General features: G+C 36.4%; 1 pseudogene; it reads right to left on the minus strand.

Moving 5' to 3' along the window:
• Window positions 1-276: 276 nt before the first annotated feature.
• On the minus strand, window positions 277-987 carry LOC114025153 (annotated as a pseudogene).
• Between the last annotated feature and the right edge of the window lie 17,555 nt (window positions 988-18,542).

Consider the following 18,542-nt stretch of genomic DNA (forward strand, 5'->3'; position numbering starts at 1 on the left):
TTTACCCTGGCCCTCTTTTTTTCCTGTATGGTTAAGAAGTGAAGGACATGGTTACACCAGAGGCCAGATTTGTTAAAAAAAAAAAATAAGTTTAACAGGGCTCTTCCACCTGCCCTTTATTTGGGAACTTGACTTCAGCTTTCTATTTGTCTATATCTTAGCATGTTATATGCTACCATGGAAACTTGCAAAGGAAAAAAATATTTACTCCAAGATTTATTTATTATGTTTCTAAAGTGCCTTTCCTCCTCAGAACCCAGCCTCTAGAGCAGGATGTTAGGCATTGCTGAGCTGTCCTGCATGAGCTCCCATCCTCTGGGGATTCTGAGAAGAATAGTGGCTGGGTCCTGGAGCTCACATGAAGGGAGGTGGTGATCCCATTGGGTGGAAAATGTTTGGTCCAAAACCTGATGGGAATGAAGGTGTAATCCTAGAAGGCAGGAGCAGGGGAATATTAACCATGGCTGGAGGACCACTGGGAGGGAGATTAAAATAATTGGCAAAGGCTTCTCCCTCAGCTGCTGGAGAAGAAGGAAGAGCTCCAGAAAGTCCTAAGACAGACTCCAGCTTAATTCTAGAGTCTGTGGTTCCTTCTTCTTCTGTTTCTTTTCCTGTGGCTACCTGGGATCTTCCCCATTTCGTAAAGCCTGAGACCATTTACAGTCAGTTTGCGGAGCGACTTCTTGCCAGCCATCGCTGCAGCTGCCTCTGTGACACTCTTATCATTCAGATCTCCCCAAACTAGTAAATGTGATTTCTGAGAGCCATCTCATTCATTGTATCTCCCAGGCCACCAATGTATAGTATAATAATGGTCTTATCATCTGGGGTCCATAAGGTGTCTTTGAAGCCCTTGTTAGAAGCTTATCTGCCACAGGCTCATTAATACCATAATTGTGATCTTTGTTCAGCAAAAGGATCATCAAGGTCTGCAGGCCTCTTATGTCTGTCCAGGCCCTCTTCTCCTCTTCTACATTCTCCTTTCATCTACCCCCTACAACAATGATGGACACAAAGTTGAATGATAGATCAGAAAAGACTCAACGTTTATGAACTGAATTGCACTGATGTCCATCTCCAATTCCCTCCCAACAACAATGGGGAAATGGAAAAATAAGCCACTATTACGAGGGGGAAAAGAGGAAGACAGGACAAAACTTTAAATAAAACAAACCAGTTCCCTCACCTGTTGCATAGTCATTAGCTTGGCATAATTAATAGCCTTCAACAATGCTTCTATTGCCTTTTTGGCTTTTTCTTGAGGAGCCCCTTTGGGGAATGCTGGTAGTATGGCTAGAACACTATCTAAGGTGAATTCTGGGATTGAGGCTCTTTGTATTTTGGCCTGAAAAACAGAACAATCAGTTGTTAAGAACTAGTATTTTTAACTGATAACTTCACACATGTTTTACATGTGTAAATATAAAAACAAAGATGTGTCAAGGAATTAATTATTCAACCATATACAAGGTATTTACACTATAGGTGGAATTAATTCTAACAGCTGAGTTTCTTCTCACATACTTTGAATGAAATAGCAATAATCCAAGCATTCTGGTTTAAACATTTCAGGACCTATATCACCCTAGAACACACAAAGCAATACAATTTTTAAAAATGAAAGACAACAGTTAAACCAATGGTCAATAAACCTTGTTTGCATTTGATTGAAAAGAAGGTTGAAGCTTAAAAGCCCTTTTTGTTAATGTTAACATGAAATTAGCAAAAATAGATATATTTTAGTGTTAAGGAATAAAAATTATCACTTTCCTGATACCAAAGAATGTAACCTAAACTCAATTAACACAAGTTTCGTGAAAAAGCTAACAAATGAAAACTGAACGCAGTAGAACAATGAGGTGGCAGAGTGGATAAAGTTTACAACTTGAGTCAAGAAGGTCTAAACTGGAATCCTGCCTCAGACACTTACTGTATAACCCTAGTCAAGTCATTTCTTCATCTCTCTCAGTCTCAGTTTTTTCATCTCTAAAATGGGAATAAAAATAGCACCTACCTCATGGGGTTGTTGTGAGGATCAGATGAAATAACATTAAAGCACCATATAAATGCTAGCAGCTGTGACAAGACCAAAGTCTAATAAGATGCTTTGTAAACCTATCTTACAACATATTTCATGAGTTGATAATGTATACAAAATAAAAAGAATCACAGATATGTGATTTTTAGAATTTTATTTTATTTCCAAAGGCAAACCTACCCTCAATTAGTCATTAGATCAAAAATAAGAGGATATATTTCAATTCCATATTATTAAAACAAGACAGTTGCAATGTTTTGGTTTACTTTATATTTGTGATAGATATATATATATATAGATATATATAGATAGATAGATAGATATTCCCTGAATAGTTAAAGCAGGGCATGTATAGTAAGTGATTAATATCATTCTTATAAGACTCAAAAATCATGTACAAAAATACTGCTTACTATGTAGGGCAGTGGTCTCAGTTCCATTAATCAACATGCATTTATTAAGCAATTATCAAAGTTTTTTGATCATATATCCCATTAGGAAGAAAAGGTTTGAGTTCATACCTTCAATATATAGTCTATTTTTAAATTATGCTTCTACAATTGTGTTAATATCTTATGTGTATAAAATAAACACAAAATAAAAGGTAAAAGAATAGGATACTGAAATAAATATTATTTAATTTTTATTTTATTTGTTAACAATATAAAAACCTTTTTGTTATCACCAAAATGTGATTAGCCATAATACTTTTAGAGAGAACAATATGATTGAATATGCTTTAAGACTTTTATTACATTGGCCATCACACTGTAGTGGAAATATAGGGTAGTGGAGAGGGTGCTGGACTTGGAGTCAATTTTATTTATAACACTGAACTCAAATTCAAACACTGAACTTAAATACTTACTAGCTGCGTAAGCCTAAGTAAGTCATTTAACCTCTCTTGAGACAGTAGAACTCAGTGGCCTCAAAGGTCTCTTTTAGCTCTAAATCTATGATAATATTATCTTTTTTACTATAGAGAAAAATAGGAGAAACCATTTTTCTTTTTGTACTAGTCTAACTTTTTCCAGCCCTCATGATAAAATATTTAATATTTTATAAATTAGACATTAGGCACTAGGTCAGAGTTTTGTTTTTTAGTGCTAGACTATTACAGGACAAACAGAAGAAGGAGTAAACACACATTTTAGCAATCAAAGTAGAAAGCAGTTGGAGGATGCCTGAGTTTAAGAAGAGTCATCCCTTTAGAATTGCCATAAAAGAAACTGTGAGACCAACAGGACATTACGTTGTTTTTATTGCAAAGCTTAGAGTAAGTAGTTTTATCTTTAAGTTTTGAAGTTGTTACGTGATACCTATGCAGACAATAAGAAATGTATTTGGGGGAGGGGAAAGGGTTTGTTCTAGAGTAAATATAACAAGAATCATCTGACGGAATTCCAAAATATATTTTTAAAAATCTCCTAGAAGAGTTTCTTTCTACTTCAGGAACTCCAAGGACACCAGCTCACTAGAGTAGAACGATGAATTTTGAAGCATGAAACTGGACATAAATGGGATAGGCACTGCACAAAGATTTATTTTCCCTAAGGACGAATTATTTGGCAGACAAACTGATGTACTATGCTCACGTTTATTTATTTTATAACACTCATGGGAAAAAATGTCAGTGTCCAAAACTACCAACTTGTCAGATACTGTGTTTTGATTGAAAATTCATTATGTATATTGGTTTCGGTCCTTGCTTGAAAAATGACTTGTGAGCCTGTTAAGGCAGAATAAAGTTGCATTTATTCGTTGTATTTATAAACCCAATTCTTACAGTCATGTAGTTGGCAGGGTATAATGTTTACGGTTTCTTTAGGTTCTTGAACATAAATTCTAATTATTCATTTAACTTCTGCCTGAATCTAAGAATCTGAAGGTAAACGTAAGAGGTGTGTCAGGAAACTGCCTGTTAAAGTTTTCCATATTTGTAATCTGTGATTTGTCTTAACCCCGCAAGAATCTGAGTCACTGCTGTTCTATAGTATGTGATGTCCAGGAAAGCGGTTCATTAAAATAAATACCTCCCTATTTAAATACTAGGCACTGATCTACTGGATATTTATAGCCCGTTAAAAGTTGATAGGTTTTCCCTCCTGAAAACCGTTACATGGGGTTTTGAATATTTTATATTTAAAGGTTCTTCTTTATTATAGTCATACTTTTAGTAGTATCTTTTTGATACCTGTTCGAGTAAAATATAGTGGGACCATATTGTCATGATAAAAAAAAAGATACCATGACAACTGAGGAAGGGAGAATAGGCCAGAGAAACTTTCAGTTTAATGATTATGATGAAGACTAGATAGAAATTGTACAAAAAGGAACCTTTGCTTTATCCCCACCCCGTATATGTGTAGTGATTTACCTGGACAAATCATTTCATCACTTTGGGCTGAAGTTTCCTCTGGACTACATGATGTCTAAACCCTCTTGCTCCTCTAAATCATATGATCCTATTACCTATGTCAATAATGTTGCCTCTGTCATGCAAGCAGAAATCATCATATTTATTCTGGTAGTGGTGTGGCAGTGAAAATGCTAGAGGGAAGGTCAATGACAGCTGCCAATGCTAGTCAAGGTCAACTGGTTTGTGCCAAAGCTAGTTTAGTTGGAGGAGTCCCCTTGCGAATTAAAGTCAATGAGCTTTGGTGCACTGACATTGTGACATCAAAAAGGAGGTTGCAGAGAATCATTCATTTATTCGTTTGATAAGTATTTATTAAGCACCTACTGTGGGCCAGAACCCAGTGCTAGCTACTCATGATATGAAGACTTTTCAAAAAGGCTTGTTGTGAAAGTCAAAAGAGAATGTGTAAAGGGCTTTGCAAACCATGAGGTACTACCCCATTGCCCATTATTGCTATTATCCTGTTTCAAAAACCCCTTGTAAGAAAAGCATAGATGTAGATGTCAATACTGAATGAGGTCTGGCTTCTCACCCCAAGTTACTGTGTGTTGTCAGGTACATATTTTTTCTTTCTTTTTTTTTAGCCTGTCTACAATTCTCCTCAAATCATCCTTCTATAGGTACTGTTGGATCAGAAAGCTCCTCTCGCATTGCTCAATGAAGGCTTTAAGGATGATAGATTCCAACCCATACTAATCTCTTCTCTTCTCTAAGCAATTACTCTAGTTTTAGTTAATATCACACACTTTAGCATTCATAGCTATACCTGTTCAAATCATGATATGTACACGTATATTCATATTCAAACACATGTACACATATACATACACACATATACATATATCTATCTATATATATGTGTGTGTATCCATCTATATATACATATATGTATATATATACACATATATGTGTGTATATGTATATATATATACATATATATATATATACACATACATATATATGTATATCAGCTTCATGGCACAGTGGATAGAGTGCCAGGCCTCCAGTCAGGAAGATTCAGCTTCCTAAGTTCAAATCTGACCTTAGATACTTATTACCTGTGTGATCCTGGCCAAGTCACTTAATCTTCTTTGCTTGTTTCAGTTTCCTCATCTGCAAAATTAGCTGGAGAAGGAAATGGTAAACTACTCCAATGTCTTTGTCAAGAAAATCCCAAACAAGGTCACAAAGAGTCAGGCATGATTGAAATGACTGAATAGCAACATATATATACATATCACATTCACACCTATACCTGTGCAAATCATTATATATAAATATATGTTTCACAACCATACCTGCACAAATCATTATATAATGTATATATATATGATATATACACACACATATGTGTGTATATATGTAAATAAATTCACAGCTATACCTGTGCATATATACATAATCTATGAAGGAAGCAAAAGGCTTTTGAACAATCAAAGTAGATATTAAAGTCAATGCACCAAAGCTCATTGACTTAATTCACAAGAGAGCTCCTCAGGCACTTGCTTAGAGTCTATTTGCTCCAAATTCCAACATAATTCTAGTAATTTTGGTAATTTTTCCCTCACAATTCCAGAGTGATTTAAAAGAAAAAAAACTAGACAGGTGAACTGTTATAGGCAGGTGCACTGAAAACAACCAGAAATGACAAGTGTCTCCCCTAAAGCAAGGAAGAAGACAGAAAAAAATAGGAAAAGAAGCCACAAGAATTCAAGCACAAACACCTCCCACATCTCAGTAGATCTAGAGGGCTTTATTTTAATATGTAGTATAGCATGATAATTAACATTTTAACATTTTGATCTGACCTACATAAGCTTCCAGGTCAAAGGAAAATAAAAGTCCAAGCATCCAGGAGAGAGGAGATCAAGCAGAGAGGGAATTACAGTGAGAATCAGAGACTAATAAGGTAAAGGTAAGGAAAACTGAAAACAACATACCAGAAGGCCTCTTCTTACCATGAAGCTTACTTACAAAGCTTAGAAAAAGAACGTGAAAGATGAGAGAAGAACACATATTTCTAATGGAGGCATGATAAAAAATGATGCTACCATTGAGGTGGGTATGGCAGCAACAGGCATTGCACGAATCTCTCAGCCTTCTCTGAGCTGATCCAGGGAATGCTGTGGGAGTCAGAGTATAGTGCAGAAATATAATAAAAACAAACTACAAATGAACAAGGACAAGAGGTAGGAAGGGGATTAAGAAAGACAGAAGCATTGTGGGGAGGACCAGCAGCAAACAAAACAAACTTCAATGAGAAGGTCACTGGGTGGCACAAGAGACAGCACATGAGGCCTGGAGTCAGGAAGACTTCAGTTTGACTCCTTCCTCAGAGACTTATTAGCTGTGTGACCTTAGGCAAGTCACCTAACCTCTCCCTGTTTCAGTTTTCTCAACTGTAAAATAGCAATAGTACCTATCATCCTGGGTTGTTGCAAGAATCAAATCAGATATTCGTAAAATGCTTGGTAGAGTGCCTGACACATAGCAGGTTCTTAATGTGAAGTGCTAGCTTGCTTTTCTTCTTCCTATGGAGTGATGAGTTTAAAGGAAGAATTAAAGGGAGAAAGAAAAAAGCAAACTTAGTGACCTGGGTCTCAGGAGGATAAAAAGTGGAAGAAGAAAGGATGCGGATCCAACATTTCCAATTGTAGATAACTAGAGTTGATTTCACTCCCTTTCTTTACCCACATTATTCTTTCCTTACATGGGGTTGAGAGTGGGGTGAAGAGAGAACCACTATCAGTGATTATAATAAATTATAAACAATAGTGGAGGGAAAAAACAAACAATCTGAACTGTAAGTGTGAATGGGATGAACTTGGCTTGCTAAAAGGGAAGAGGGTGGTAGGATAAATAAGAATGCAAAACCCAATATCATGTTTATAAGAAATTCAACAAAAACATAAAAATTCACATGGAGTTAAAATGAAGAATTAGAACTTCCAGGTCACATGAGCATCAAGATGGAACACAAGACATTTTCTCTCATCCCCACAACCTGTCAAACCTCTCCCAAAGAGAAATTATACACCAAAGATAAAGCAACTTCAGCTATCTCCATGATCTAGGACACCCAGAATCCAAAAGAAGGTTTAAAAAGAAATGTTTGAAAAATCCATGAACTGACCCTCACTGACCCTGACCTACAGCACTCTTTCCCTATCTCCTATGGACACTAGCAGATCCCAGAACCAGACCCATGAGCTTACAACAAAATTCATTCCCAGTCCCTCCTTGCTCTTTCCATCGTCATGGATACCTGAACCCAGGCTGTGAAAGTTTTCCCTTGGACTGTCAGTAGCAAAAGGCTGCTGGGGTTGGACACTACCTCTGCAAAGTTCTAGACTGCCAGTGCTGGGCCAGAGAAAGAGAGGGCACGTGTGTGTGTGTGTGTGTGTGTGTGTGTGTGTGCGCGCATGCGTGCCCATGCTGGGGATGGTCTGTGTATCCCTCCACTAACCTTGAGGAAAAGAGTACAGCATCTAGCTGAGATCAGTTCTGACCACATAAAGGTTGCTTGAGGCAGAGATCTAGACTGGATGAACAGTGGATTGCCTAGAATGGGAGAAGACTGAGGCACTTTGGGATCTAGTACATAAGGAAACCACCATTAGAGAGGAGAGAGTCAGAAAGTAAATAGGAGAAAAATAAGAATTTAAAAACAAAACTAAAATTACTGATGATCTCAGGAAGAAGAAAATCTAAAGACCTTGAACATACGTAGGTAAATCAACAGGGAAAAAACTTACCACAGAAGAAAACATGACATCTAGATCTAGTAAATGAGTTCAGGTATCTATGAATAAATATTGCAAAACAAAGGAAAATGATTCAAAATTTGATGAGACAGAGGACCCTGTGGATTGTAAGAACAGGAAAACACAAGACTGTTTCTGAGTGGTTCAGAAGATAAATGAGAATTATGAAAACAGAATTTGTGGTCTATACTGCAAAAATAATGGACAGAATAGAAAAACTAGAATTTGTGATGTCAAGTCTCACCAAAGAAAAGAGCGAACAATAGATTGGGAATGCCAATATACAGAAGTAAAGGACAATCAGAAAGAGGAGCAGCAAAAACAAAACAAAACAATAACATTAAAAGAGAAGATGCTCACTCTGGAAGCAAAACACACTGATCTTGAAGACAAGGGGCATACAGTCAGCCTAAGGATCATAGTTCTCCCAGCAGAACACAACAGAACAAAAACTTTAATGTCATAATGCAGGAAATAACAGAAAAGATCTTCCCAGAACTTGTGAACATAGGAAATGAAATATCAATGGAAAGAATTCACAGATCACCTGGACAGGGAGAGGAGAAGGTGGGGGAGAGATCAACTTTGCAAACTCCATGACACACAGTTGTTAAATTTGGCAATTCAATTCAGAAACAAGCTCAGCAATTGATCAGGAGAAAGACTTTCAAATATAAAGGAAAGGAAATTTGAACAACATAAGACTATTCTGCACTCACCCAAAACATAGGAGGGAATAGAGTAATGTGTAGTTCAGTATGTAGCCCAGGGTGACCTACCCTGGAAATTTGAGCTTAACCATAAATGAAAAAAAAAATAGACATTCAATTAAAAAGAGACATTTGAAACATATTTAGAAAGAAAACCAGAACTCAAAAGATTATTTGTTTCTTGAACATCCAAACAACAGAAATACAGGAGGCATGAATAATGCAACAGGCAAGGACAGTAACAGCAACTGAGTGACAACAGAAAGACTTTATTCTAAATGTACCCAAGGAGGCAAGGGTGAAAGTGGAAATCCAGTGGAGTTAACAGTGAAGAGGCAGGCCTGAGGCATTACGAACAGAATTTGGTGACACCTTGCTTACAGATGAATCAATGTTTGTTGTTGTTGTTGTTGTTATTTGTTTGTTTGTTTTTTGTAGCACTACATTACAAAACTGGAGGATGTGTGAAAGAAGAGAGAGGAGGAGGATATGAGGGAGTGTACAATTTATATGCCTGGGTCAAATGAAGGGCTAGCAATGAGAGCAAGGTGACCCTTCTGGTTTCAGAAAGAGAAGAGCCCACAGGGGAGTAGGTGAGGAGGAGATGGGATAGATTAAAAAGAATAAAAGGAGATAGATAGGAAGGAGGTCTTGCTTTGGTGGTGGGATGAGGTTCTGCTGATAAATGTTCCTGTGAGTATTTGGTGCTTAAAAAGTTTACTTGTCCTGCCTAGGGAAGGTGGAGGAAACTGGAACTCCTGGGGCACCTGACACCTGGGGAGGTAAGAGAGTATGGGCCCAGGGAGAATTGGAGACAAATGGGGGAAAAATAGTAACCAAATGAAGGTATAAATCAGCAGTGGGCTACATAATTAGGGATGTAGTGGAAAAGGGGCCCTACTTATATTGAAGTTTAGAGGTTTAGGGGTACTGGTACCCTAAAACCATGACATACGGGGCCTGCCCAAATGAATTCAACCCAAGTTTGAATTGGTTCTTTCAGCCAAAGACAAGGTTTATTAAAGACCTGTCACATTGGCCAGACTCTTAAGGAATCTGAACATTTGTGAGCTATTGGCTAGATTATAAAAATCTGAGCCCTTGCCTAGGTTCTTAAGGAATCTGAGCCCTTTAATGAAGACAAGATGGACCTTATATACAGAAAGACTGTGGGAGGGCTATAGGCAGGATTTTGATGGGGGTGACTGGGAGGTTGAGAATGGGGTCTACATAGAAGGGTGGGAAGTAGGGGGGTATCAGGAGGTAATAGACAACGGAGGTTGGGCTGGGTCAGAGGTAACAGAATTGGGAGATTGGGCATAGGCCATAGCAAAAGGCCAGTTGATATGATTATAGTCTCAGGCAAATGCTAGAGAATTCCTTGACCAAGTGGTAGAATTCAGGAGAGTCTCATAGACAAATGGGACCCAAATTCTTTTTAGAGTGAGGGGCAAAGGTCTTGGTTTGGGCCCTTGTTCCATTACCATAAGGCAGTGTCCTCTCTGACACCTGTAATAATTAGCACTGTTCTGAGAGTGAGGCACAATGGAAAAGAGGAATTGATGAGGAAAGCTGTACAAGGCAGTGGCAGAAATTGCCTAGGGGGAGAGACAAAATGGATACTTTGGATGTTTTAATTGCATGGGGAATAGAGAGAACAGAAAAAGACCAGATAATTATAGGGATCATGAATCAGAGAATGAAGGACCAGAGTAGATATAGGGGATGGATAATAAGAGAATAAGAGAAATCCTTTTTTTTGGAAAGGGGTGCAAAAATCAAATTTAAAAACTAATGAATAGGACTAGTTGAAGAGGAGGAGAGGAAAAGTTAATCTACTTGACTAAATGAGAGGGGAAAGTAAGGTGAAGAATTGTATAACCAGATAAAAGCAAGAGAGAAAAAGGAACTAATAAATAAAATTCCAAAAGGAAAGGGGAAACAGATAAGAGGAGAGAATCAAGAGTGAGGGGAAGAGCTACTTTTAAAAAGATTAAGGTAAAGTAACTGAAGGAGCACAAACTATAATTATAACAGAAGATGGGAAAAAATCATAACTTGAAAAAAATCAATATTAGAAACAGATGGAGGAAAATACAAACCCAACTCATAACTTTAAATGTGAATAGATGAAACAAATCAATAAAATGAAAAAGAGTGACATATTGGATAAGAAAATAAAACCCTAAAATCTAATGCTTTCAAGAAACTTATTTGAAAAACAAAAAACAAAGAAAAAAAACAAAACTGAGAGGATGGAAAAAAATTTACTATGTATCAGGTGAATCCAAAACTTCTGGAACTTTGATAACATGTATAGGGCTCAGAGATCTCACAAGCAAATATACTGTTAAAAAATTGGAAGAAAAAGAGATTATATACCTCTCACAGTGTGGTTAGGAGACATATCTTTAAACAAACGAGATAGACGTAATTACAAAAGATAACTGATTAAATGAAACTGAAAAGCTTCTGCATAAACAAAATTAACATATCTAGAATAAAAAGGGAAGTGTTCTAATGCAGGGAAAAAAATCTTTGTATCAAATTTCTCTGATATGGTTATGTATCCAAGATACATAAATAATTGTGTGTATGTGTATGTATGTACATACACACAGATATATGTATAAATATATCAATACACACACAACAAATATGTATGTGTATTACTAATAGCCATTTCCCAATAAGGGGCCAAAGGACATGAACAAACATTTCCCAAAAGAATTTCAAAGTATTTACAATCTCATGAAAGAATGCTCCAAATCACTAATCATAAGAAAAATATGAATCAAATCAACCCTAAGGTTTCACCTCATATCGTGTAAATTGCCAAAATAAAAAAAGATCCCCAAAATGGTAATAGTTAATGTTAGAAAGGTTGTGGAATGATAGGCACACTAACACTTTTTGGTGGAGTTATGAAATGGTATAACCATTTTGGAAGGCTATTTGGAATTGTGGAAACAAAATAACTAAAATGTCCATACCCTTTGATCTAGAGACTCAGCACACTAATACATTCTTGGTGGAGCTATGAAATGGTATAACCATTTTGGAAGGCTATCTGGAATTGTGGAAACAAAATAACTAAATTGTACATACCCTTTGATCTAGAGACTCAGTTATTGGACTTATACTCCAAGGAAGCCGTTGATAAAGGGAAAAGTCCCCATATACTCCAAATTTGGGGGGAGGAGGAGTGATGGATACTTAGGATAACTATGATAATGTAAGACACAGAAAACATCAACAAAAACTTGTTTTTTAAAGATGAAGTGTTAGAGTAGACTCTAGTCAGCTTAATCCAAAAAAAGTAGGGATAAGACTCATGATCTTATACAAAGAAAAAGTAAAACCAGATGTGTTAAAGATAGATAATTAGGGAAACTACATGATGCTTAAAGGTGCCATAGACAATGAATCAGGATAGAGATTAAACCTGTGATTTCTACTACCAATGCAGGTTTACATCTTCTCTGCAAATTATTATATGAGAGAGTTGACTAAAGCACCAAGAGATTATGTTGTGCTCCTGGTCACAAATCCAGTATGTGTTAGATACAGGACTTCTTGAATTCATTATCTTTCCCCCTAAAGTCTCTCCCCCTCCTAATTTTGCCATTACTGTTGAGGGCAACACCATCCTCCCAGTCCCTCAGGCTCACAACCTAAGTGTCTCCCTCAACTCCTCACTATCTTTTCTTCCCCTCATCTCTGATCTATTGTCAAGGCTATCAATTTGACCTTTACAACATCTCTTGTAGACCCCCTTCTCTCCTCTGACACCACCACCATCATGGTGTATGCTCTCTTTACCTCATGCCTGGACTATCACAATCGCCTGCTGGTGGATCTGCCTGTTGACCAATTAAAAATGACTTTGTTTTTTGGCGTATGGGACAACATAGGTTACTATTAACAGAACAGAGCAACATTATGTTGCATTTGAAGAGACAACAAGTATATAAGTGGAAATACCCAGCAGGTGATGGGAATACAGAAATGAGACTTGAGAGAAATGTCAATGTTGGAATTAAAATTCACAGAATCATAGATTTAGAGCTGAAAGGGACTTCAGATATCATTTAGCCCAACAGTCTCATTTTAAATATAAGGAAATTCAGGCCCAGAAAAATTAGATATCTCACCTAAGGTTACACAGGAGTAAGGGGTATAGTTAAAATTCAAACCTAGGTACTCTTGATGCCAAATACAGTCCAATCTAGAAGAAGAATGGATCATCTATATATGAAAGAGGATTAAAATCATGACTGTATAAGTGAACTCAAAGCAAGAAGCTAATGCTACTAAGGATTAGATATACTACTACTAATAATAATATACTATGTTCATATTTTGAAGAGGCATTATTTCAAAAACATCTCTAATATAAATCTCTTTTGAAAGTTATCATATAATTGTTAAAAAGTTGTAATCTTACCATGTTCCATATGCTTTCTTTGAATAAGGCTATAGAATTGCCTAAAGGATTAGTTTAAATTCCTCTAATCAGAAACAAGTTAAATTCATTTTCTTTAACACAGTCAAGGATCTAGGCTATGTTTAATTTTTGAGATAGCCTTTATGAGGATTATAATTTATTATCATGTTTCCAATAAGAAATTTATAAGAAATTCATAAATTTCTAAAACTTAAGAAATTTATAGCATGATGGAAAACTACATCTATCCTCTGAGGTCTTAAAAAGAGTAGTTGTGCCGAGTTAAAAAATAAAGACAATACATATATTTTGTTGACAAAAATATATCAGATCTACAGCTTTAGAAAGAATTTTTATCTTGTATGTCACTGCAGCTTTTTATGTAATAATCTTCGATATAAATAATCTTTGGAATATTGGTACTCTAAGTGTTGGCTGCTCAATAACTCTGTCAGTGACTTACACAAAGGCAGATAGCTTGCTTATCTAGCTTTGCAGGTGTCAGAGGTATGCATAATTCACTGAAAGAGAGCTCAAGGATCCAAAAAACTTTCAATAGTCCAAAACAATGGACCAAATCAAATGTGACAAAATTTAATATATGTAAATGTAAAGACTTACATTTGTATTTTTAAAATCAATTGCACACAATCAGCATAGGGACACAATACCTAGGCAACATTTCCTCTGAAAAGCAGAGTATTCTGCTGGACTGCAAGCTCAATAATCCAATAAAGTAACCCAATAAGCTATTATAAGCTTAGGTTGAGTTAATAGAATCATAGTATCTAATTCTATACACCATATTTTAGGAAGAACTTTGACAAATTGGAGTGAGTCCAGTGGAAGACAATGAAAATGGATAAAGAAATGTAAATGATGCCTTACAAGAAATGGATGAAGGAACTCTGGGATGGTTAGCCTAGACAACAGAAGGTTTAGGGAGGACATGACAGAGTTCTTAACATTTTGGAAGGGCTATTATATAAGAGAAAAACTATATTTGTTTTCTTGGACCTAGAACGCAGAACTAAGAAGTTACAGAAAATCAGGCATGAGCAATTAATGAAAGTAGAATAGGCTTTCTAGTGCAGTAGAAAGTTTTTTGTCAATCAAATTGTTCGGATGAGATATGGAAGACTTTCATCAAGGGCATACGTAGAGGAAGTCATGCTTTAATTGAGGGTCGAACTAAAAGATTTCTAAGGTTTCTTCTGTCTCCTGGACTCTGATTCAACAGATGTTGAATCACAATTTAATTGACATATAAGAATGTTGGCAGCTAGGTGGCACAGTGGATAGAGCACTGGACTTATCAGGAAGACTCATCTTCATGAGTTCAAATCCCACTTCAGACACTTACTAGCTGTGTGACCCTAGGCAAGTCACTTAACCCTTTTTGCCTCAGTTCCCCATATGCAAAATGAACTGGAGAAGGAAAATGCAAACCATTCCAGCATTTTTGCTAAGAAAGCCCCAAAATGGGGTCATGAAAAGTCAGACACAACTGAACAATTTAACAACAAAAATAGGAATGCTAGATCTGGAAAAGATCATCTACTATAACTCCCTAATGTTACAGATCAGACAGTTAAGGCACCAAGAGGTGAAAAAACCCAACTTTTCCTAAGATCATATAGCTAGTAAGTAACAAGGCCAGGACTTAAACACAAATTTTCTGACTCGAGGGGGCCAGTGCTCTTTTCACCAAACCAGTTCTTGTCAAGTCGTTTCAGTCATGTTTGACTCTTCGTGACCCCATTTGGGGTTTTCTTGGCAAAGATATTGGAGTGGTTTGCCATTTTCTTCACCAGCTCATTTTACAGATGAGGAAACTGAGGCAAACAGGATTAAGTGACTTGCCCAGGGTCACACAGCTAGTAAGTTTCTGAGGCCGGATTTGAACTCAGGCTTTCCTGATTAGTTTAAGATTGGAAAGAGAGTACGACAAGGCTATATACTGTCATCTTATTTACTTAACTTATAGGCAGAGTACATCATGCAAAATTCCAGGCCAGATGAGTCAAAAGCTAGAATTAAGGTTGCTGAGAGAAATACCAACAATCTCAGATATGCAGATGATACTGCTCTGATGGCAGAAAATGAAGAGGAATTAAGGAGCCTCTTAATGAGGGTTGAAGAGCAGAGTGTAAAAGCTGGTTTGAAAGTTAACATCAAAAAAACTAAGATCTTGGCTACTGGTCCCATCACTTCCTGGCAAATAGAAGGAGAAAAATGGAAGCAGAGTTAGATTTTATATTCTTTTTGCCTTTTTTTTTTTAAAGGCAATTGAGGTTAAGTGATTCGCCCAGGGTCACACAGCTAGTAAGCGTCAAGTGTTTGATCTGAGGCTGGATTTGAACTCAGGTCCTCCTGACTTTAGGGCCAGTGTTCTATCCACTGCACCACCTAGCTGCCCCTAGATTTTATATTCTTGGACTCAAAGATCACAGTAGACTGTAACTGCAGCCATGGAATTAAAAGACACTTGCTCCTTTGAAGGAAAGCTAAGGCAAATCTGTACAGCACACTAAAAAGCTGAGACATCACAGAAACAAAAGACCGTATAGTCAAAGCTATGGTTTGTCTAGTAGCAATGTAGGGCTGTGAGAGTTGGACCACAACAAAACCCACGTGCTGCAGAATCAACACTTTTGAATTGTGGTGCTAGAGGAGACTTTTGAGAGTCCCTTGGACAGCAAGGAGGTCAAATAAGTCAACACTTAAATAAATTCAGGCTATTCATTGAAAGGTCAAATAATGAAGTTTAAATAATTTTACTACATAATGAAAAGACAGAAATCATTAGAAAAGACCCTGATATTGGGAATGATTAAAGAAAAAAGGAAAAGGAGATAGAAAAAAAGATGGTTATGATGTCACAGAAACAATGAACATGAAGTTGGACAGACTTCAAGAGACAGTGAAGGACAGAAGGGCCTGGTGTGCTACAGTTGAGGGGGTCTCAAAGAGTCAGACAGGACTGACCGACCCTTCCTGACTCCAGTGCCACAACTCCTTCCACTGCACCACCAAGCTGTCCTTAAACCATCTCTTAAAATATTCTAAGATACATTACAGATGTGAATAAAAGAGAAACAGAATTTAAAATTTTGAAAATATTTAGGTAAAATTCTTATGTTTAACCTCAAAAGTCACATTAGGCCAACTGTTACAGAAATAAAGGCAAAGACAAAAGGCAAAGCTTTGATTTGGAGATAGTGCAAAGGGCAAAGTATTAACTGAGTATCAGGATAAAGATAAGCGCAGAAGGGAAAAGTGTTAGAGCTCAAATGTATAAAGTTCCGTGGATCAAGTGTCCAAACAACCAAAGTAACGACTGAAGTCCTTCTAGGAGCTACTGGAGTAACAGAGTTAAAAAGCATGCATATAGATTTTACATTTACATGTAAAGGAGACTTGTTCTCCTTTACTTGAAGTTAGAATTCAGTCAAAGGGCTGCACTTGAGGACCTAGAGGGCCACATGTGGCCTCGAGGCCAGATTCCCCATCCCTGTAATGTCTGTATGTTGAATTATAAAATCTACTTGTTTTAACTATTTTTGAATGATCAAGACTTCAGCTTAAATATAAAAACCACTGCTTCTCAGAGCATCAAATAATAGTATGATTTCTAACACTTCATTGGTTTGAACAGTATGTCATCTTCACAGCACAAAAAATATAGTTCCTTCAAGGATTAGACAAACTATTGATTTAATTCAATAGCATTTAATTTAATTCAATAGCATTTATTAAGCACTAACTCGGCAGCAAGCAATGTTCAACCTAAGGGAAAGACAAAGACAAAAATAAAAGTTTATATTTTATCCTAAAGAAGATACACATTGAAGCTTCCTGGGCAATACAACTGCATGATCAGATTTATAATGCAGGAATATCAATTTTATCAATTGTGGAGCTATGTGGAAGGTGGATTTGAGAAGGGAGAGAGGATGGAGGGAGAACAATTTGGAAGTTACTGCAGAAGTTTAGGCAATAGATAATGACATCATAAACCAGGGTGTTAGACACCCATTTAAGTGCAGAAAAAAGCCTTGGATGAGAGAGAGGTTATACAAGTAGAATCAATAAAACTTAGTTCATAGATTGGATTGGGTTATAAGGAAGAGAGGAGAGGATGATGGTGCCCTTACCAGTAATAGATAGAATCTAATTAAAGGGATGGATTGGGGGGAGGGGAAGAAAATGAGTTCTTTTGGGGACTTGCTGAATATGAAATGCCTGTGGGATGTCCAGGTCAAGATGTCCAGCAGGTAGCTGTTAAGGTGGGCCTGGAGGATGAATAACTGCCCAATTTAAGCAAAATTTAAAAGCTAATGTTACTTCATGGCATGTAAATTGAATGAGAATTTCACTGGAAGAAAAACAACAGATATCGATTTAAACCATTTTGGGGTAGACTTTAAATTAGATGGAAAGAATCTCCAAATGATACATTTTATTTTACACTTAAGTGATTTTTTCAGTTTGTTTTTGGGGGATAGTACTGTATAGTATATAATTGGGGGTGAAGGAAACAGGAATCTATGGGGACAGATTAGCATCAAAGTACTGAAGCTATAATGAAGGGACAAAAGTAAAAAGTATAAGGGGGAAATAAAGGAAAACATAATCACAATGTGAAATTATTGAACAGTTTAATAAAATAAAAGTGACAGAATAGAAACAAAACCCAAAATCTGTTTTTTACCAAAAAAAAAGTCTAACATGTAAAAACACACAGAATAGAAAATGAGAGGTTAGTACATTTATTATACATCAGGTGACTTCAAAAACAGGATTTGCCATCATTAAGATTAGTAATTAATACAGGGAACACAAGCAAAAGAGATAGACCAATAATGTTATCCTAAATAATGAGTTGGTAAATGAACAAATCATTAAAACAACTGCGTAAAAGAGAATGATAATGATATTGAAATAGCATACCAAAAATATATGAGACAAAGCTAAAGCAGTTGCCAGAAGAAAAGTTAACTTATGAGAAAATACATTAACAAAAAAGAAAATGATAGGTTTAAGTGAATGAGATTTTTTAAACTAGAAAATCAACAAAGACAAACCCAAAATAAACACAAAAGAAGAAATCTTGAAAATTAGAGTAGAAATAAATTGGAAAAAAGATGATAGAAATCATTTT

The sequence above is a fragment of the Vombatus ursinus genome, unplaced genomic scaffold (genome assembly GCF_900497805.2).
Source record: "Vombatus ursinus unplaced genomic scaffold, bare-nosed wombat genome assembly UNPS02014828.1, whole genome shotgun sequence".
In the NCBI taxonomy this organism is placed as follows: domain Eukaryota; kingdom Metazoa; phylum Chordata; class Mammalia; order Diprotodontia; family Vombatidae; genus Vombatus; species Vombatus ursinus.